Genomic DNA, 22328 nt, shown 5'->3' on the forward strand with positions numbered 1-22328 from the left:
CCCTTCCCTTCTTTTTTCTCCTCCTCCTCCTCCTCTTCCTCCACCTTTTCCTTCTCCTCTTCCTCCTCCTCCTCCTTTTCCTCCCAGGGTGTTCACTATAGGCCCCAGCTACTATATTCATCAACTGATCACGGTTTGGAGCATCCATACCTGTGAGCCAATAAAAGAAAATTCTCTCTATCAGTTAATTATCTCACAGTTTTATATTTTGATGGAAAGTTGACAAATATCTATGTTCAAAACTTTAGTGAATTTTTTTCCCTCCGTTTCTCAACTGCCTTTGTTGATACCATTTTGATCCTACTGTTCAGTCACATAAAGGACAACCTTAAATGCAAGGTTTTCTGGGAGGAAGTGACTGGTTCGCCACATGTTTCCTAGCAGTGACTCTCATAAACTGGCACTGCCTCTTCTGGCCCTAACAAGTGATGAACACAGGCCCCAAGGGTAAGGCTCACTGGCAGGGGAGCAGGCTGTGGGGTACAGGTTCAGATCCAGCACTTCCCACCTGAGTTCAGGACTAGAAATCCTGATCTGGAATCCAAGAATCAGTATTCCCACTCTGGACCTTGAAGGTCATCATGTCTGGAGGCAGATTCTGGGGTGAGTGTAGAGTTTCTGCTGCCATATGGCTGCCCTTGGAGGTGGGGACAGTGGGTGTGGAGCTGGGTATTGCTATGGTGCTCTCAGAGGTGGGCTGGAAACTCTACATAGAACTTTCTTCGCTCTCAGTTTCCCACAGTAGACTCTATCTAAAAAAGAGAGAGTTGGTCTTGCATGTGCCCTGGGAGGGGAGGCAATTGCTGGTGTGGGATTAGAATCCAAATGGGCATGTGAGATCTGGGTAACAGTGGAAAGTGAAACAGGACCTCTCTTCTTCAAAGTCAAAACTCAAGGTAACCATGTCCATGTGCCTAGATCAGCCTTCTCTACCAAAGGGATCCTTGGGTAAATACTGGGATTTAGTTTTTCTTTTTAATTTTTATAGTGAGTGAGTGTGGAGTTAAACATGAAAATATATGCATATGTACAGGCTATGGAATGAAACTGAGTGTCTGCTTCAATTACTGTCTTGGGGTTTCTATTGCTGTGATAAAACACCAGTACCTAAAGCCACTTGGGGAAGAAAGGGTTTATTTTGCTTACACTTTTGCATCACAGTGGGTCTTAGTTACTTTTCTATTGCTGTGAAGGGACAGCATGATCAAGGCAACTTACAGAAGAGCTTATTGGAGCTTTTAGTTTCAGATGGTGAGTCCATGATGAGTTCCCTTGGCAGGGAACTTGGAGGGAGGCAGGCAGGCATGGCGCTAGAGCAGTAGCTGAGAGCTTACATCTGATGGATAAGCAAGGGTCAGAGAGAGAAAGATAACTGGGAATGCCATTGGCTTTTGAAAGCTCAAAGCCTGCCCTCAGTGGCTCACTTCCTCCAAAGAGGCCACACCTCCTAATCCTTCCCAAACAGTCTCACCAACCAAGGACTAAGTATTCAAAATATACACGCCTATGGGTCCATGCTCATACAGACAACCACAAAGCTCATTAGTATGCAGTCAAGGCAGAAACACAAACAGGGCAAAAAACTGGAACCAGGAGCTGATGCAAAGGCCATGGAAGAGTACTGCTTACTGGCTTGTTCTCCATGTCTAGCTCAGTCTGCTTTCTTAGACCAGGAATGGCACAACCCACAAGGAGCTGGGTCATCTTATACCAATCGCTAATTAAGAAAATGCCCTATAGGCTTGCCCACAGACTGGTCTTACGAAGGTATTTTTTCAATCGATGTTCCATCCTTTCAGACGACCCTAGCTGTGTCAAGCTGACATACAAACTAGTCAGCACAGTAACTCTTCATTTTATTTTTTGAGTCACGGTCTATCACTGAACCTGGAGTTTACTGAATCTGCTAGACTGGCTGACCAGCACGCCTCATGGAAGCTCCCTGTCTCTGCCTCCCTAGTGATTATAGATGTGGGCTCTTAAATTTTTTGCATAGGTGCTGGGAGCCGTTTACAGCAGAGCTTGGAGCTGGTACATTCTCAGTTGTGTTCCATCAGAGCCATACAAGAAGTTAAGGTTGTCTGAACAGCAGCCATGTGAAGGTTAGAAGGGATCTGTCAGGCCCCATCAGAGTCCTGAGATGGGTTGTCACAGAAGAGGCTCTGCAAAAGTAACACATGCTGCTCATTAGGATTCCTGTCCCCCACATAACCACACAAAGGGAGACTCAGTGCTTGCACATCATCACTGCCACCAGTGCTTACAGAAGAGGGTGGAGTCCACTTGAGCCTGCCAGGGCTTCTCTTGGGGTTGGATGGTGGTGGATGAGAAGACTCTGGAGGTCTGAGTGCCTTGGTGCTGTGCCCTATTGCTTTTGCCTATGTGACAGTGGCTCAGACAAGATGTCCAGATGGGCTTCCTCTAGCTCTTTACCTCTCCCACTGCTATGTAGCAGGCTTTCTTTATATTGATGCTTCATAGCTTAACCCGTCCTCCTTGCTGTCCCTGGTATCACAAGTCAATATTGATAGTCTTTTCTCCTGGACTGACCAAATGCACAACTGGCCAAACTGTATCATGAAGTTCTTCCACCTGAGCCTGGCACTCAAGATCTCCTGTTCCAATCTGAAGGCTTTGGCTCCTGCCCTGAACACACTCCCCTCCCTGAGACTCTGACCTACAGTTTTTGCTCTGGTTGGACTAGGATCCATGGAGAGCTGAACGCTGACCTCTCTTTCTGACCACAATTTTCCCATCTTCTGGAATGGTGTACTCCCTTCTGGACTCTTCATCACCTCACCCTCCTTCCAGATCCTCCTCTTGACTGGATGGAGGACAGTGGTTAACCAGTTGTAGATTAGTTTCATCTTCCTCAAGCAAACATAGTTAAGAATATGGCTGGCAGTCACACTATCTCAGTTCAGGTCTCTTCCTGGTAGTGTGTCCTTCTGTATGAACCTCAGTTTCTTTATCTGGGAGTGGTGATACCTAGCTTGTGGATGCTGAATGAATGGTGAACACAGGTACATCACTCAGCTCATGGATATATCCATGGATACATCCCATGGATGCTGAATGAATGGTGAACACAGGTACATCACCCAGCTCAGCACCTGGCACAGAACAAAGTTGAAACACATGGGTTGTTAGTGTCCTGCCACTGACTTTTGACTTCTACCACAGGAATGAGGGGGTCTACTGTCATACCACCAGTCTCAGGGGACACAGGCTGCCTTCTGGGGGTGGAGGGGGGATAGGGACAATTTATTTCAGCACCACAGGAAAGGTTCTATCTATTCATTTTCTCCCTCCAGGTCTCCTTCCCTTGTGCCAGTCCCCTTCCACCACCCCCCTCCCACACACATATATTCCCAAAGGAATTCCCAGACTCCCTGAACAACATAAACCTTGGGCCCTTCAGGCAGGTGTCAGCCACAGGAGTGGTGAGTTTACAAGGTAAGGACGTATAAGAAGTGACAGGCTCGGAATTAGCAATGCAATTCCTCTGTCATTTTTATCACTGGCCCCTGCAGGGAGGAGCTGATTAAATGGATATTCAACTCTTTGCATTAACGCGCATCCAGCTTCAATTTGCATTTCATTAGCCGCACAAAAAGCATAATTTTATTATTTGCCATTGGAAAGCAGATCTCTGCTAACAAGCAGCTCCACGCTGTTACGGAAATATGGTGTGACTGACTTGCTTGCAGTCTGCTCCCTCTGCCATGCTCATCCCCAACACGGATGGATGTCTGCGCAGAGTTGGGCCTGACGTGGCAGGCAGTGTTTTCATTCCAGACGAGTCTCTCAGAGGGCTTGGCTGTGTGATGTTTCTAGGAGACAGGATGACTACTGCTGTCTTCTGGGCAAGTCACTGTCATCCATCACTGTTGACAACAGTGTTGCCACTGCTAAACAGCACTCCCAGCATCACATACCACATTCCCATTACCACCACAGCACCACCATAACCACCACTACCACCATCACCTCCACCACCACAACCATTACCATAACCACTACCACCATCATAACAACCACCACCACTACCATCAGCACCTCCACCACCATCACCCCATCACCTCCACCACCACAACCTCCACCACCACCACCATAATCATCACCACCACCGCCATAACCACCACTACCACCATCATAACCATCATTACCACCACCACCATAACCACCACCATAACCACACCACCATCACCACCACCACAATCACCACTACCACCATAATCACCACAACCACAATCATCATCACTACCATCACCACCATTATCACCTTCACCAGCCCCACCTCCTCTACTTCCACCATACTACTACCACCATTAGCATGGTCAACATTTTTTCTAGCCCTACTACCCTTGCCTGACTACCACACCAATTCCATGGCCATTATCTTCTCTAGCCCTACAACCTCCACATCCATTTCACCATACTACCACCACCATCACTATGGTCAACACTGTCTCTAACCACATCACCTCCACCATGTTACCACCACCATCACCTCCGTTACTACCTCATCATCATATCACCTCTACCCTCACCATCACTTCTGTCTTTTATTGCTTCATCACCTCTATCATCATCATTATCACCTGTACCATATCTGCCAAACTGATACTACCACGGATACAACCATTATTGTCATAACAGTAACAGTATCACCTTCATCAGTCCCTCAGCCATCACCACCATCCCTCTGATGGTCTCTACTACCATCATGACCACCATTATGCACTACTTCAGCTTCATCATCACTGCTACCATACTCATCCCCACTATCACCTCTACCACCGTTACCATGCCAACAGTACCTGTGTCACAACTATTTCCACCATCACCTTTTCCATTGCTGCTCTTTCCACAATTTTTCCTGCCATGATGATCACCTTTCTCCATGGCTGCCATTTCCATGACCACTGCCACGTCACCTCTGCTCCCTCTGCCTCCACCCAAACCAGCACCTTCTCCACCATCATCACCCACTACCCTCTCTCTCATCAGTGCCCTCTCACTATGTACACCCCACAACCAGCATTCACCACCAGCATCTCTACTCCCAAATGATCACTATGGTCAGTTCTACCACCATGGCTACAGCTCTCATCTCTACCACCACCACCATTGTCTCCATTTTGGTGTGTATATGAGCTACCATTCCAAGAGCATTGTGCATTGTGTGTTTTGTCATTCCATCTGGACACCAGTGCTAGAGACATCCATGGTGGTCAGAGACCATAGCATGAGGGCCCTGTGAGAAGTTGGTGATAACTGAGTACAGGGAACGGTAGACTAGTGATGCTAATATTATGACTGCACTAGGAGCCCCTTTGCACTGGGATAAATGCTAATTAAAGGGACACCATATGCGCTAGGTATCAATTCCCTGCTCACATCCCCTTGGCTCTCTCCTAAGAGTCCCAGCTTCTGCATGCTTCTCCTCTTGCAGAGTATAAGGCTACTTTCTTTTTCAGGGACATTTTTCAGGCTCCGACAGCTGCTCATTCTCAGTGCTCTGAGTGCTAGAAGTGCCTCCAGGTGGCTTCAGCCAGTGACCAGTGTGCATAAGGAGGAAAGGCAGGCAAACTCAATCAATGGCACTATCATGTTCTGGAGCTCTCTGTAGGGTCTGAAACTGGCTGGGATGTTACAGGCTTGCTTTCTCTATTCCCTCCGGTTTTTCCCAGGAGTGATTTCATAATATTGGTGACACATAAGTCTTTATCTCAGGATGTGCATGTGACATGGCAGCTATATTTTTGTTGTTGTATTTTTCTTACTGTATTTTTCAAGTCCACTAGCTAATAGAGGGCGTTTGCACATATTCCTGGGAGGCTAAACCACTTAGAGTGATTTTTTTTTTCAGGTTTAAAACCGAGACTGATGTGCAAGGTCATGGGGGATGGTGGGAAGGTAGTGAGTGTGACTTTCAAATTGGAGATCAGCTCCCTTTCTACCAGCCTTCAATATTCTCAGAATTTAGGGGTGGCCGAAGCTTGGGCTAGCGTCCAGATGTGTCTGTCCTTTTGAGTTGCAAAATGATGTTGCTTACAAAGCTCATGCGTGAGAACTCTGAAATTCAGTTAACAAGAACAAGCTGAGAGCAAATACCCCATAATGTTTAAGTAAGTTGACTGCTTTGTGTTGGGTCACAGTCACAGCTATCCTTGATCCCATGCAATCACAATCACACACACCTAAAGGCGGTAGGGTAGGTTGGACATTCCTTATTGTCAAGGGTTCTGGATAAGTTGTTTTGGCCCTAAATTCAGACCCCATTCTTCCTTTATCATCTGGAGTATCCAGTTCCTTTCTGTCACCAGGGATGCAAACACAGTTGCCAACCATGATGAGACCACCATGGAAGAAAGATCAACCAATTGGCTTCAAGGAAGGCAGTACAGTGAAGGAAAGCCTGGTCTGCAGACTCTGGGATCTTAGGCGGCTTCTCCATGTGGTCCTCCTGTATCCATTACTTGATGAGAAGCAAGAAATGTTTATTTTGGCTTATAGTTATAAGGTTCCGAGTCCATCATGGTGGGAGAGGTATTACAGCAGGAGTAGGAAGCAGATGGTGCATTGCTTATTTAGTCAGGAAGCAAGGCGTCATCAGGAAGTAGGGTTGGTCTAGAAAAATCTCAAGGTTTGCATCCTGGTGATTGACTTTCTCCAATAAGGCTTCACTTCCTAAAGGTTCTACAACCTTCTCAAACAGTGCTACCGGGTGGGGACCAGGTGTTTAAATGCATGAGCCTATGGGGAGACATTTTACATTTAAACCATAATGCCATTCAATTACTCCATAATGGGCAAAGGGCCGTTTCCATCTCGATTTGCAGATGGCTGTGGGTTGTGATGGAATGCTTGAGGAAAAGGGGGCAAGAGGAGAGCATGGCCCCACTGCTCACCCCGGATTCTTCTCTAGGCTGTGTTGCTGGTATGACACCTTTTATCAGTTTCCATGTCAAGAGTCATGCACTCTTGCATAGAAGTCCCTCCCAGCACACATCCCACACCCTTCTGTGATCTGTGTACCCAGAGACTGCTCACAATAGCTATGCCTGTCTGGGACTTCACCTGTGGCTTCCTGCACCCTCACATATGCTCTCTCCCAGTTGGTCTCAACACTGAGGGACAGGTGACCCCTGGCGCAAGTCTATCATGCCAAAGCCTATGCTCATAGTCTTCTTTGAGAAGCTCTCTTTGGTGTGATGGGACACTGTCTCATGGAACTGACTATCCTCTAGATGTACCCTTTTAAGGGAGTATCCTCCGCTTTACCCTCTTAAAGCTCTTGGCTCAACCCTAGGTCCATTCAGAGGGAGTTCTCAAAAGTAAAGGAGTAAAGTGACATGTGTGGCCAAGGAGACTTTAATTCAGATTCCAGATCTCCTGCCTGTAAGCTACAGGGCCTTGGGCAGCTTACTTCTGTCTTTGTGCTTTTGTTGTTTCATCTGTGAAATGGGTACAATGGTAGTCCCTACCTCATGAGGTCTTTGAATGGAGAGTACAAGCCCTGATGCCTGGGCTGCAACAAGAAGTTTCTGGAACCTGGAACATTGCTGATTTTTCCCCACCTCATTCTGGCTGTTTTCCCTGTACTATGAACCCTATATGTGGCTATATGTCAGCCATGCTAAAAGGGAAGAGGATCCTCAGGCAGCAGAATGGTGAGGAAAAGGAGAGAGCTAGAACTGGGGCCCAGGAATGATATAATTGATACAAATCTTTAGTCTTGACAGCACAGGAACCCAGAGGCTCTTGCCCTAGTTCATGCATAAGATTTGAACTCGGCACCCTCTCAGCTGGGCTGTCTGATCTTATGAAGGCAGTACCACTAGTTTTCAAAGGTACTGAATAATTTAAATCACAGAAGACAAAAAGTGAAATTAAGGTGAGCTGATGGGCTCTCCAGGCTGCCACATCCATTCCATATACTCCGTTCCTAAGGCTGTGGGGGAGAGAGGTTGAATCTATTCTCTGTCCAAAGCACTAATTACCATGTTTCTCTCTTTCAGCCTTAAAAGTCTCTTTGCAAATTTATTTTCTCTTCCAGCCCCCTCTCTGGACTCAATAGTTCCCAGCCCTTAACGGCAAAGTGCCTTCTTGGAATGTTCAGGGTGTGTGGGATGGGTACTTGGGCTTTGCTTCCTCCTGTGGGCACTTCAAAATGGTAGTGTTGGGGGTAGGAGGACTCTGGGTTTATTTATAGAAATAAATTTGCTGTCTGCATTTCAAAGTTACACATGCATAGAGCTTAAAGAGACAGACAGAACTGTTTTTCCTTTCCTCGTGACTTTTTGTCCTCTTTAGGGCCAAAAACTATCTCTGCTTTTTGCTTGCTTGCCCATTAAATTTGTGTTCCCAGTTCAACTCCAAAGTCTCTGCTGGTTGTTGTGATGCTGCCATTAGCTATGTTATGTGAAGAGCCTCCCTAAAACCTTCCAACACTGTGCTTTCAGAAACTGGGCTTTCCAGGGACTCTGGGTACCTAGACAGTCTCTTTCTGAAGCCCCACTCAACCTGTGTTGGTTTGAATGAGCATGGTCCCTGTAGGCTCCTAGACTTGAATATTTGGTCCTCAGTTGGTGAAGGTGTTTGGTAAGATTAGGAGGTGTATTCTCCCTGGAGGAGGTGTGTCACTGGGGGCAGGCGCTGAGGTTTCAAAAGCCTGTGTCATTTCCAGTTAGCTTTCCCTGCTTCCATCTCCACCTCCTGCTATGGATCGGATGTAAATTCTCAGCTATCGCTCCAGCACCATGCCTGCCTGCCTGCTGCTGTGCCCCGCACCATGGGTCCTATCGGCTTTCCTCTACAAGTTGCAGTTATGATTGTGTCTTTACAGCAATAGACAACTAAGATAAACCATCTTAGGATATTCTCCTTGTCAGCCTTTCCTGCCTCTTCTGTCTCCTTTTACTTTTAGCGTACAGCTTTGTTTTTGGTAGGGCTCATCCTTCCATACCTTCTCAAAAAGGATGCACGGGGTGAGGCAACTTTCTGTACAAGACATTCAGTTCTTTTGCTTGGGTGTAGAATTCAGGGTTGAGTTCTACAAAAAAAAAAAAAAAAAAAAAGGCTATTTTTCTCCATTAATGATATGAATGGTTTTCACTGTTGTCTTTTGTTTTTCCCCTCAGAAGCACTAATCAGTGAAGAAGCCTATAGCACTCTGCTTCTGGATTCTTTGTATGGTGCTTATGTTCTTGGTGCTTCTGCCATCACTCCAAACACCGGTCTTGCTGTGCTGTGGTGAAGACCCATTCACACAAGCTGCACTGCCTACCTGATAGAACTTTCCGTTTAAAAACTCATGCCCCGTGATTTAGGAAAACTTACCTAAAATATTTCTTGGATGATTTACCTGTGTGTCTTTTGTTTTATTCTTTCGAGGGAGTCCTATAGGTCATACAATATTAGACTTCCTAGATTGACTGTCTAATCTTCTAACTTTATTTTTTTTTAAAGTCTAGAGTGATTCTTCTAAAACACAGGCACCACAGCCTGAAGCCTTTTGTGGCCTTCCATTGCATGGCAAAGTCCATGCCTTGGGTATGCCCTGTGAGCCTCAGCACACTTCTCTAGTCTCATTGCATAAAGCCATTCCATATGCCCAGTGTGGAGCTGTTCCAGCCAGTTGACCATGGTAGTCTCAGGATGTAACCTGCCTCTGTTTTGCTCAGACTGATGGGTTTTCCTAGAATCCTCACACTCGGGCTGGTTTCCTGGTTGACTTTGGCTTGGCCTTCTCCATTGACTTACAGAATCCCCAAGGGCAGCACCTTTTGGTAGTTAAAGGCCCTGCCAAGTTCCTGTCTTTCAGAAAAGAGGTATTTGATCGATGCTGATGATCGTTGCTGAAAGCCTTGTGTTTGTTGAGTGTGATCATGTGTGAACGTCTTGTTGAGTTTCCTGGCAGACTGAAGCATGAACCTAACTCAACCCCTGTGCTCAGATGTTCACACAGGATAAACAAGAGTCAGGCAGGTGTATCTGCCTTCATGCATTCCTGGATCCATGCTCCAACCTAGTACACAGCTGACTGTAATCAGTACATTAAGAGAAGACAGCACAGGGTCAGGGTTAGGTCTATCTAATCTGGTTGACAGACATCACAGGGCATTGGAAGAGGAAGTAGGGAAACTACCTCGTAGCATGAGGGCCTCCTATGTTCCTCTTAGAGTCTCCACTTGCCTTCACTTCAATATGAAGTTTCAGAAACTCCAAACTCTCAGAGAAGTCATAAAATGCAAGGAGCTGAATTCTCCAAGTTTAGGCTAACGTAGAGACCTGGCATGTCCTTGCTTCTTCCAAAAGAAGACTGATTTTATAACAGCTATTTACTGGGCCTGGCCTACATACCAGACATTGGCACAATCTCCTTGAGACTTCACAACAGGTGAGAATGGTAGTAGCTTTGCTGTTGTGCAAAGGGAACCTTAGGGAGGTTAAGCAAAAGGCTCACTCCTACAGTTTAAAAAGGCAAATAAGCCAGGATTTGGATCCAGGTTTGATGATTTCATTCTTCTGTATGATAAGGAAGGAAAACAAGGATGGAAGGGCCCTCTAGGTCCCTTGCTAGGAGCCCCGATCACTGAGCATCCAGGAGGAAACAGCTTAGAGGAATCAGGCTGAGGCAGGCTACAAAGGACCCAGCATTCATCACTGGCCTGAGGCTGACAGAGATACGATCCCATCTTAATCTACAGATTTTGTCAGATATTTGGGGTGACCAGGATGTGGTCAGAATGGTCCTCAGGCCATGCGGTTCTCAAAGATGGAGGGACCCCATGAGGTAAATAATAGTGTCTTTATCCATCCTAGAGATCCCTGGGGGAGTGTCACATAGTGAGTAAAGACAAGGAATGAGCCACGATGTAACTCTCCTGTGTTTTCGGGGCTCCTCAGTGGCTTCTGAGAGGCTTCTCTGGCTTCAGAGGATATGAGACTCAAGAACATCTCTCAGAGTTCCCAGACCTCTTGAACCACAGCAGCATCTGTGACCACAGGCGGGGCTTTAGGCTGCTCCTGAATGCTCTTGAACTTCAGGAAAGCAGTGTCTAGGAAGAATCATGTGGCTCACCTCACAGCAGCTTCATTAGTCTAGACAGACGTGTCCAGGGGAGCTTTTGAAGGTAGGTATGGCCTTCATTTGGAACCTTCCAGGTAGACCCCCATCTTCAGCCCTAAACACTACAGAAGGTGCACTGAATGGACCTATATCTATGCAAAACAATTGCCTAGAAAAGCTAGGGGTGCTCTCACACTCTGTGATCCAGTAGATCCTTCTAGAAGCATCTAGAAAGTTACTGGAGGCACTCCAGGGGACATGGATGAGAAAGTCCCTGCATCATTCCTGGTGGGGCGGGGGGCGTAGAAAGATTCACTCCCTGTGCTCATCACAGCAGAATGGAAGAGCAAACTGTTCATCCCATACCTCAGACAGCAAGTGAGCTGCCTCAGGACCATCATGCTGAAAGGAAGAACCAGTCTCAGGATGCAAAAAGAATGGCCTTGAGTTATGGAAAATCAAAATTTGGGGGATGATAGTGTTTAGGGATGTAGCTCTCAGGGAGAATTGTTGGGGGAAAGCTTACAGGGACCTAGAAAAGTGGCCAAGTTTAATCTAAGGCATGCAGATGTCTGGGTAAACTATGAGTGCTCTTATTTTATCTCATAAATATTTTATGGTGGACATTTGTCCTCTAATAACTATATAGCATTTTAAAAGCAAGGCATTTTAATAAAATACCAAGGAAAACAAGTCACTCATTATTTTATCCCTTGGGCCTGAGCAGAGATTGTCTTTTGGTGTATACCATTCTGGGCTTTGTGGAGTAATTAATGTTTGTTTATGTGTGTCTGTGTCTCCCCTCCCCCTACAGGTCAGAGAGGGCTAGAACTATGTTATGTTTCAAGGGGAGACCTGCTTCCTTTTCTCCTTCTCCACTTACAGGAGTTATCTATATCAGGGGACAAGTTCCCTCTCTTGTGCTTGAAATGTAAGGGAAAGATTTTAGAGACTTGTTTTTCTGGGGTACATAGAGAAGGCAAGAGGAGACACTTTCATCTGGTCTGAAGAACTATATTTGGGCCCCAGTGGAGACAAGATGGTACAGAGACTGACTGTTTACAGTCAGCAGAGGATACAGCAAGATGCTGTGCTCTGGAAGGCCCAGGACAGGGTCCAGCTCCAAACTGGCTGAAGTCATTACTAGACCCAAGGCCCATGTGGAACTGTAGAATGAGAGCCAAGAAGCAATCTGGAAGGGGACAGGACCCACCACACCAGAGCAATGGCCTGTTCCCTAAGCTTCTGCCAAGAACAGCTTCTTGTTCCCACGGGAGCATTGCTAGTCTTGCCTTAAGGAGAGCGCCTGTCACATCTCCCAGGAACAACTAGGAGAGACTTTTGGAGAGAAGCTTTAATACTATTTGGCAGGTGGGAGCTTAGAGCTCCCAGGATTTGAGTATCGGTGCTAACAGAATGATGTTTATATGCACAGCTGTCGTTAAATAACATTTGATTAAATGGTTTTTAATGGTTGCCATAGTATTCTCTCTTTTTTGGATGTATTGGGGTTAATTTATCTGATGCCTTATTGTTGCAAAATTAAGTGGTTTCTCTCTACAAGCCACACTGAGATCTGTGTTTGTGAATATACTTTCAAGAGCAATGGATATGGGGGTTTTATTTTGTTGTGTGTGTGTATGTGTGTGTGTGTGTGTGTGTGTAGGGGGGTGCATATGCATGCCTATATGTATGTGTGTTTTCATGTGTGTATGCAGGTGCCCATAAGTGTGTGTGTGTGTGTGTTGTGAGAAGGCCAACTTTTTTGTATGTTAATTGGACATAAAGTTCTTTTATTTTTACATTGCTTGTTGAAGCCTTGGGCCAATTTTGTTTGTGTATTGATATTTTTCTGACAATTAGCAGTGGTATTTATATGTTGAGGGGCTGCCTATTTTTTTTTTATCATATATTTGGCATTTTCTTTTCAGTTTGTACTTTTAAGGTTTGACACAATTTTTAGTTTTCCCTGTTATTTTGAAATAATCTCAAGTTTATAGAAAGCTTGTAAAAACAGTACAAAGACCTGTTCTCCGCCCCACTTTCCTGACTCACTTGAGAGCTAGTAGTTGACCAGGTGCTCTGTCATCCCTGGGTACTGTAGTGTGTGCTGCCTATGAGCAAGGAAATTCTCCTTTGTAATCACAATGTCGGCTTCAAGTGTAGGAAGTTAACCTTGCATATAGGTCTCAGCCTTTTTCAGATGCCACTGGGATTTGGCTAAACCCACAACCTTTGCCAACCACCTCAACCATGAACCTGCTAGAGGAAGAATCTAGGTCAGCGAGACAGGTTGCAGCTGGTTGCTTTTGCTCTTCAGTGTTCTTCATCTCCAAGACTCGGGTCTTCGTTTGGCTTTGATGACCTTGACATTTTTAGAGGGTCCAGCTTGCTAATTCTATTATTTATCCTCTCATTTCCCCCAGACGTTTCTAATGAGCTGCTTCAGGTTTTCTGAATCTGGCAGGGTCACCAGAAGTGGTGCCTGCTTCTTCCCACTGTATCCTACCAGGCCACAGGACATTTTGGATTTTTCTCAATATTGGAGGGCAAAATTTTGATTGCTTGATGAAGGAGTTTCTCCTCTGAAAAGTTACTTGTTTTCTTTTGTAACTAACACATACTTTGTGGAGTGATTTTGAGACAATGTATTTTAATTCTATTCAATTTGGTCATTTGTATAATTTTTAATCTACACAACCATGAATTTACTTTTGCTGTGGTTGATTATAATATGTTAACAATTGCTACCTGTTTGTGCGTTTAGGCTTCCCTAGACTGGGCTTGAGGAAGTCCCTCCCTGTGGGTCTCTGCAGCCTTTTGATTCTTTCCCCATAATTCCCTGAACACTCTAACAAGCTAAGAAGTCTTGGCTCTTTTGAGGAAAGAATGTGATTGAGAAGCTGTTTCAAGTTGAATAAAAATGCCTTCATAGGCTCAGGTGTTTGAACACTTGGTCCTCAGTTAGTGGCATTGTTTGGGGGAAATTTGTTGGGCACAGCCTTGCTGAAGAAAGTGTGTCACCAGGGCCAGGATTCTGGTATTTATGGTCTTGGTTCATGTCTACTTCTCTCTCTGCTTCACGCTTGTGGTCTGAAGATACAAGCTGTCCCAGCACCATGCCTGATTCTTGTTGTCATGCCTTCTGGAACTGTAAACCCCAAAACCTCTCTTCTGTAAGTTGCGTTGGTCATATTTTCATCAACTCAAGAGAAAACTGACTGATTCTGGAGCCGATATCTGGGTCCCAGGTGTGCTCATTTCTGCTGCAGAGTCAGAGGTGCTTTGTTCTCTCAATGGGCACATCCACACAGGCACAAGTTTGTACGTTGAAATGTATATTCATTCTCTATAATACATTTATTAAATCACATTTGATTAATTAGTAATGGCTGCCATAGTGGAGTGGAAAATAAGACATGCTTAATGGCTGCCATATTCATGCATCCGTAGAAGATGGAGTCTGTCTTGGGGTTGCATTGCTAGGATGAAACACCATGGCCAAAAGCAACTTGGGAAGGAAAAGGTTTATTTGGCTCAGACTTCCACAGCCCTGTTTATCATCAAAGGAAGTCAGGACAGGAACTCAAACAGGGCAGGGATTTGGAGGGAGAGCTTACACAGTGGCCATGGAGAGGTGCTGCTTGCTGGTACCACCATATCAGGGCAAGTGGTCCTGGGTAGTATAAGAAAGCTGGTAAGCAGTGTACCTCCATGGCTTCTACTTTAGTTCCTTTCTTGCCCTGTCTTCCCTCAGTGATTGCGTAGTTAGGGTTTCCATTGCTGTGATGAAGCACCAACCAAGGCAACTTGAGGAAAAGATTTGTTTGGCTTACATTTCCATATTGCTATTCATTATCAAAGAAAGTCAGGGCGGGAACTCAAACAGGGCAGGAGCTGATGCAGAGGCCATGGAAGGTTGCTGCTTACTGGCTTGCTTCCTGTGGCTTGCTCAGTCTGCTTTCTTAAAGAATTCAGGACTAACAGCCCAGGGACTGTACTACCCTCAATAGGCTGAGCTGTCCCCATCAATCACTAATTAATAAAATGCCCTACAGGCTTGCCTACAGCCTGATCTTACAGCAGTACTTTCTTAATTGAGGTCCTTTCCTCTCAGATGACTTTAGCTTGTGTCATGTTGAGATAAAACTATTTTGTACAGAGGTGGAGTGGAAGTGGGTGGGTGGGGCAATTAGGAAATAGCAAAGTTCTCACAAATGCCTCATGTTCTTGGTTTTCTGTCACTATATCAGAACATCCAAGGCTCAGTGATTTATGGAAAAGAGAGGTTTATTTTGACTCATGGTTCTTATGCTTGGAAGTCTTATGCTTGACAGTTGTGTCTGTTGGCTTCTGGCACAGCCTTTGCGATACCTTCATCTCAAGACAGAAGCAGGGAAAGATAAGCAGGCAAGTGGGAAAGTAGCAAGTATGAGGGTGGACTTGCTTTACAGCAACCAGTTACTATGGTGATTAGCCCAGCCTCCCTGCACTGATGCTTGATGACCCAATGTCCTCCCAGCACTGCCTCCACTTCCACAAACACATTCAAATATACCACAAGGCAGCTTTCCCATTTGTCTGCCATTGTATACCAGTGTGAAACCTGGCTCTCCTCCTGTCACGTTTAACACTCTGAGTTATTTGATCAAAATCTTCCTACCACTGTCGTTGCTCTGTGGACAGCCTCCTCTCCATCCCAACAGACTTCAACACACTTTTATGGATGGTTCTTCAATCTATGCAGACTGCAGCACCACATGCCGTCCCACAGCCCTCATCCCCCCTCACTCCGCTGAACTCTGACCCTATCATAGTTTGGATTAGAAATGTTCTGAAAGTCTCATGTACTGTACAGACTTGTTGGACAGCTGCTCACCCCATTGGAAGGTTGGACACTTTAGGAGATAGGGCATGGTGGAGGAAGTTAGGTCATTAGAAGCATGCCCCTGCAGGGAATATTGGGACTCTCACTTGCCTTCCCATTCCTCTTGCTGGCTGGCTTTGATGGATTACCCACTTCTTACCATGATGCTCATAGCCCTGCTCCAGGCCCAAAGCACTGAGTCTCTGAAACCATGAGACAGAGCAATCTTCCCCTTCTTCTCTTCAGCTGATGTCCCTAGGTGTTCTATTGTGGGAATGAAAAGCTCACTGACACTACCTAGGACTACCTCCCTCTTTCTCTGGGCATCTTTGCTGTGGTCAGGTTTTGACCCCCATCACTGTTTCCAGCTTCTACCTGGCTCTTGCACTGTCGTGTGTAAAGGCTGAACCTCCACGAAGGCTTCTAGACTAAATTGTTCAAGAATAGATGGGAACAGTAGATAAAGACCATTTTGGTGTACAGAAACTTCACATTTAAAGGAGAAGTGCGTTCATCAGCCCTTTTCTTTATGTTTGTTCAATTTAGTTTCATGTTTTGATCTTAACCACACATATGCATTTAGCCACACCCCCAGGAAGATCAAGACTTGGGTAGAACAAAGTTTGGGATAGGAAACAGGACCGGAAAGAACAAAGTGGAGAAGGGGAAAGCCAGACGGGGAAATGCAAGGAGTGTCTGAAGGTGTGGACCCAGCAGCTGAAACAGGGGACATTCTCTGCTGGGCTTTTGTCTTTCCCATCTCAAAGGTTGTTCTGGCTGTAGGATCTGCCGTGCTTCTGGGGTTGTGCACATGCTGTGGTGAGGAAATGGGCTGCTAAAGACTTCCTTTAGAGCTGTGTTAGAGGCAAGAAATGATGAGAGAGAAAGGAAGATGGAGGGAGGGAAGGAGAGCCAGCATGGAGAGAGAGAGAGAGAGAGAGAGAGAGAGAGAGAGAGAGAGAGAGAGACTGAATGAATGAATCATACAGCTGAGATGCTGGCAGATAACACCTTGTATATAGGTTGCCACAGTAATAACTGCAGCCCAAGAGTTGGCTGAGAGGATGTGAGATGGCCCATACAAGATGCCTGGCATCACCTCAAAGATACAGTACATCTTACTCTGTCTTTTCTTATTTAACATTGCTTATTTTTTAATTTAATATTTAACCTACACATAATTTATTCTGAAGTACGGCAGGAGGTAGGGAATAGAATTTGAATTTGTTCCCTGGTAGATTGGTCAATTACCCTCGAGCCACAGTTCACAGAATAATGTTCCAAAATGGTGATTTTTTTTTAAAAAAAAAAATCTCATCTTAGAAAATCTCATATGTGTATACAATGTGTCTGAATCATACCCCGCCCCCAGTCCCAGACATTCCACTCTAACACGTATCCCTTCCAACTTCACATCTTCTCTGTTGTTGTTTTGGATAACTCATCTTAGAAATATGTTGACATTTCAAATAGGCTGAGTTTGTTTCTTCTCTTTTGCCCATCACTTCCGTTGTAACTCTTAGACTATTTTGATTATTTTAGCTTTGGAACGCATCTGAATACACGCAGAGCAGAGATCCCTCTGCCATCATCCTTCTTCCTGGAGATTTACAAGTAGCCAATTTTTTTTTTTTTTTTAGAGGAATTTTGGGATATCATCATGTGTGTAGTTCTCGTTCAACTTTATCTAGAGCAGTGGTTCTCAGCCTTCCTAATACTGCGACTCTGTAACACAGTTCCTCAGGTTGTGATGCCCCTAACCATGAAGTTGTTTTTGTTGATATGTCATAACCATAATTTTGCTACTGTTATGAATTGTAACATAAACAGTTGTGTTTCCTGATGGTCTTAGGTGACCCCTGTGAAAAGGTTCTTTGACCCCAAAAAGGGTCTTGACCCACAGGTTGATAATCCTTGATGGAGGGAAAAGGCCCAGTACTTGGGGCTTTCTCTGCTAAATAGCAAATCTCTTTTTCACTGATGGCCAAAAGACATAGAATTAAAAGCTACTAAGGCACAGGGGTAGGATTCCATGAGCTGCTGCTGATTTTTAACACCTTACCACACAGCTGCCCTCTGACGGGAGAAGAGGGCGGTTACTCTGCAGACCACAAACACAGCTTGGAGAGTTTTCCCCAAGCTTATAGACACTCATATTGGGAAAAGGACTGAGATGATGTTCTATCTACAAGCTCTCTAGGAGTCTGGAATCTGGATTTCATATGGGAATCCTGGGTCCTGGTATGTTTGAATCAATTTTAATAGAGGCTCTAGGAAGAACGTCCTAGGAGTGAAAAGTAGGTAATATTGGGATAAAATATAGTAAGGCATCTGCTGTGGGAATCTTTAAACAGCCTAACATCTGAGTCCGTTTTCAGTTGCTATAACACAATACCTGGGACAGGGAAGTTTATAAAGAAAAGGAGTTTGTTAAGGTCACTATTCTAGAAGTTGGAAGTCAAAAGTCAGGTAAATGAATCAGTTGAGGGCCTTAGTTCATTATAATTTGGTACAAGTGCTGGGGGCAAGGTAGCATATGCAGAAGAGAGAAGACACAGGGCTAGGCTCACTTTCCCACTGCTGGTTCTTGTGAGAATGAATCCATTTCCATGAGAAAGGTGCGGATTTTTCTGTTTCAGCTACCTCGATGCTGCTGTGACTAAAACACTAGGTAGAAGCAATTCAAGAGAGAAAACATTTATCTGGGCTTGCCCTGTTCCCAGGCACCCCAGCTCAGGACTTTCAATCTATCATGCTGGGGAAAGCAAGGCAGCTTAGTTGATGGTGACCAGAGTCTGTGGTGGAAGATAGCAGTTCACATTGTGGTTGGCCAGGAAATAGAGAGCACATCTGGACCAAGGACCAAGCACAAACCACTTCCTCCACTTCGGCCCTGCCTACTAAAGGTTCTTCTTGGGGACATTTGACACTGACAATCTAACCACCTCTTAGAGGACTTATCTTCTACCACTGCCATGATGGCAATCAAATTCTAATCTCATGGGGCAAGCAAGATGGCTTATTGGGTAAATGTACTTGCTGCCAAGCCTAATGACCTGAGTTCAATTCGTGGGACCCACAGGATGGAAGGAGAGAACTACTTTCCTGTTGTTGTCTTCTGATCTCCACAGACATACTCTGGCATATACACCCACCCCTATGCACGCCCCCCCCCCCGACACACATCACCACCTCCCCACCCTGACACACATCACCACAAAACAGATGCAATTAAAAATTTAAAAATATTCACCCTGAGTCTTGGAGAGAACAAACCATGCTCTAGGCCATGTTCCTGAGACACACAACTGGCTTTCCTCGACAAACTTGCCTTAGTCCTCCTTGGCCCGACTGAAGGCTAGTGTTCCTGTACATTCTCTCTGCCTGGCCTGAGCCCCCACTCCTCTGAGACTGGTGGTTGGCTCTCAGGTTATACCTGAATCTGTCCTCTGTTCTATTCAAACTCTTCCTGGCCTGGACTGTCTGAGCTCTACAATAGCACCCCGGGAACAAAGCTATGCAAACGAAAAGACTTGGCCCCTTGAGGTGAAGTCTTTCCTACTCCCTCAAGACACTCTTCCTTCTGTAAAGCTCCCTTATTGAAAAGACATAGAATAATATTTATTCCTTGGCATGAGGAAGAAAACAGAATGGAATGTCTCCAAGATGCCAGGGATTGCACAGCTCACCTTATCTGACCTTCATAGTAACCTTGAAGAAAGGATACTTGCATCTACCTTACAGAAAGGAAACTGAGGTTATAGAGTTCACAGAACTTATGCTAAGTTATGCAGAAGACTCAAGTCCACAGACACAACGTTATCATCCTCTGTGTGCTGGGTACTCTGCTTTGGTTGTGTAGCTGTGTTTCTGTGGCACAGATTTGAACAGATCTGATCTGAAGACCCCTGTTTTCCTTCCAGTCTCTGTCCATTGCAGACATAGTACACAGATTTTGGAGGCTCATCTATAAAACTGGGTGTGCTCAGAACCACACTAGAGAGGCAGGTATGCAGGCAGCCTAAGATAAAGTCATCTGCTTTCTGCTGGGCCAGAAGGGCGAGGCCTCCTTTGCTTCTTTTTTTCTTCTCCCCTTGGCTCAAGGAAGGATGGCTTGGGTTTTGCAGAGCCAAGCTGAGGACTTTTGCCATTCTTCAGGCTGCTTAGCTCCATTCAGATGCATCAAACTCACAGAACATCTCTCCCCAGCTGCAGGCTTATGGAATAGGAAAACCACTTATTTCCCTTCGAGAGAGAGAGGCACCCAAAGCAGATATTTCAATATATTCCAATTTAGCCGAGGGAAGCCAGAACATGGATGTTGTTGCCAAGGAAACCACCTCCTTCCTCCCAATGTGCAGTGCATACGTGTATCACTCCATCTCTTGGCTCTCCAAGGTAATATCATAGCCCTGTGCTTGGGGGAGGGTTTTTAAAAAGGCATATAAAACCTCTTAGCATCGAGAAGATTCATTAAATGACCTCACTCCAGAGATGCTTAAATTATTCTTTTTAGAGCTTTTTATGCTGGAGACAGGGAAATGGCTGAGTCAGTCCTATCTCTTGTAGCCCAGCTCAGTGTGGGTGGAAAGGGTTTTTCAGAAACAAACAAATCGGTGTAGGGAAGTGCAGATGCGCAAGTGTGTGTGTGTGTGTGTGTGTGTGTGTGTGTGTGTGTGTGTGTGTGTGTTAATAAGAAAGCCATCCTGTAGCTTCAAAGTCACCAGTTAATTCCTCCGAGTGGATCTGCCAAGACCACCTTGATCCACAGCCCTCCTGGGTGGGAGGACACACTTCACGGAGCTGGCCTCAAAGCTGAGAGAGAGAGAGAGAGAGAGAGAGAGAGAGAGAGAGAGAGAGAGAGAGAATGCTTTGCAAGGCCACCTGTCAAAGGGTGCAGAAATTGCATGGGGATTTCTGTTGTTCAATCTGCTGAGCCTCGGATTATTTTTTTTTTTTTCCCTAGCTGGTTTCTGGTCTGAATCCCCTCTCACCTTCTCATTTATGCCTGCCCTGCGGTCTGTGGTCAGCTGTTAATGTCACCCTCCCGTCCAGACCAACCCAACACCATTCTCCCCTCTCATCACAGAGCTCCCAAGTTGCTCAGCTTCCTTTCTACCCTTCCGAGCTTCTGGTGCTGGGACAGCTGCTGCCCATGGGACACATAGATAAACATTGGGGCCCTTCTTTCAATTAGTGACATAAGTTGAGGATTTTGTTTTACATGTTAGAGGGAGTCCTAGGGGGCAATTTTAGTTGTGATATCATAGAAGAAGAACATTCGCATCTGGTGGACCTCAGTGACCCAGATGTTGCCATCCAGGACACCCCTACAGCTCATAGTAATTCACCCCTAAACCCAGAAGTGCCAGAGCTGGGAGACACTGGCTTCTCCCTATCCAAATTGTTCACTCGTTTAAAAAAATGGTTTATTTTATGTGTATGTGTGTGTGGCTGGTTGCATGTATGCATGTTACATGCATGCAGGTGTCTGCAAAGGTCAGGAGATGGTACTGGATCCCCTGGAGCTGGAGTTATAGGAGATTGTGCGCCACTGATGTATGGGCTGGGAACCGATCCTGGGTCTTCTGCAAAAGCAGCAAGTGTTCTCAACTGTTCACCTGTCTCTTTATCTATTTATGGCTGCACCAGCCTATAAGCCCAGTCCTAGAGACAAAAACTGAACAAGATGGATGCCATTTTGCCATTTTCTCATTAGAGCCCATAATTAGGGCTGAGATAGTCATCTATTTTCCTGGCCCAGTGCTAAGGTCCTCTTAGAGCTTACGGTGACTTGGTCTAGCTCATGGGTAGAGTGGGGGCCCTTTGCAGCCACCCTTCCAAGCCTGGCTGTAGGACTTGGTGTGGATACTGCATGGCTTCCTCCCTGTGTAAGCCACAGGCCCTCTTAGTGCTTTGCAGCAACAACAAGCAAGCTGAGATGATGAAAACGACCTGAGTTATGCTCCAAAGCTCCAACCTCCACCTTTCCTCTTCTGGAAGGATTCTAGGGTGGCACGGTCATGTCCCACTCACTTTCTTAGCAACCCTCACCTCCAAGATTCTGGTTTCCAGCCACTTCTCTATAGCATGACTCCATGAGGTTGTTCTAGGTTTGGAACATGGACTCTCAAACCAGATGACCCATAGCACTTATTTACTGTGTGACCTTGGACAGCTTACATCACTTTTCTGAGCCTCAAGTTCCTCTCTTGTAAAATGGGCCTAAAAGTAACGCTACCCATCTCGCAGATATTGTGAGATTGAATGTGTTGTTTTCTGTGGTGTTCTTGGTTTACCTGGAAGTTCCAGGGAAGTTTTCTTGTCATTATTTTTGTTATTGTTTCTGCAGCCTGTTGTCCCAATAAATGCAAACAAATC

The sequence above is a fragment of the Arvicanthis niloticus genome, chromosome 3 (genome assembly GCF_011762505.2).
Source record: "Arvicanthis niloticus isolate mArvNil1 chromosome 3, mArvNil1.pat.X, whole genome shotgun sequence".
Taxonomy (NCBI): domain Eukaryota; kingdom Metazoa; phylum Chordata; class Mammalia; order Rodentia; family Muridae; genus Arvicanthis; species Arvicanthis niloticus.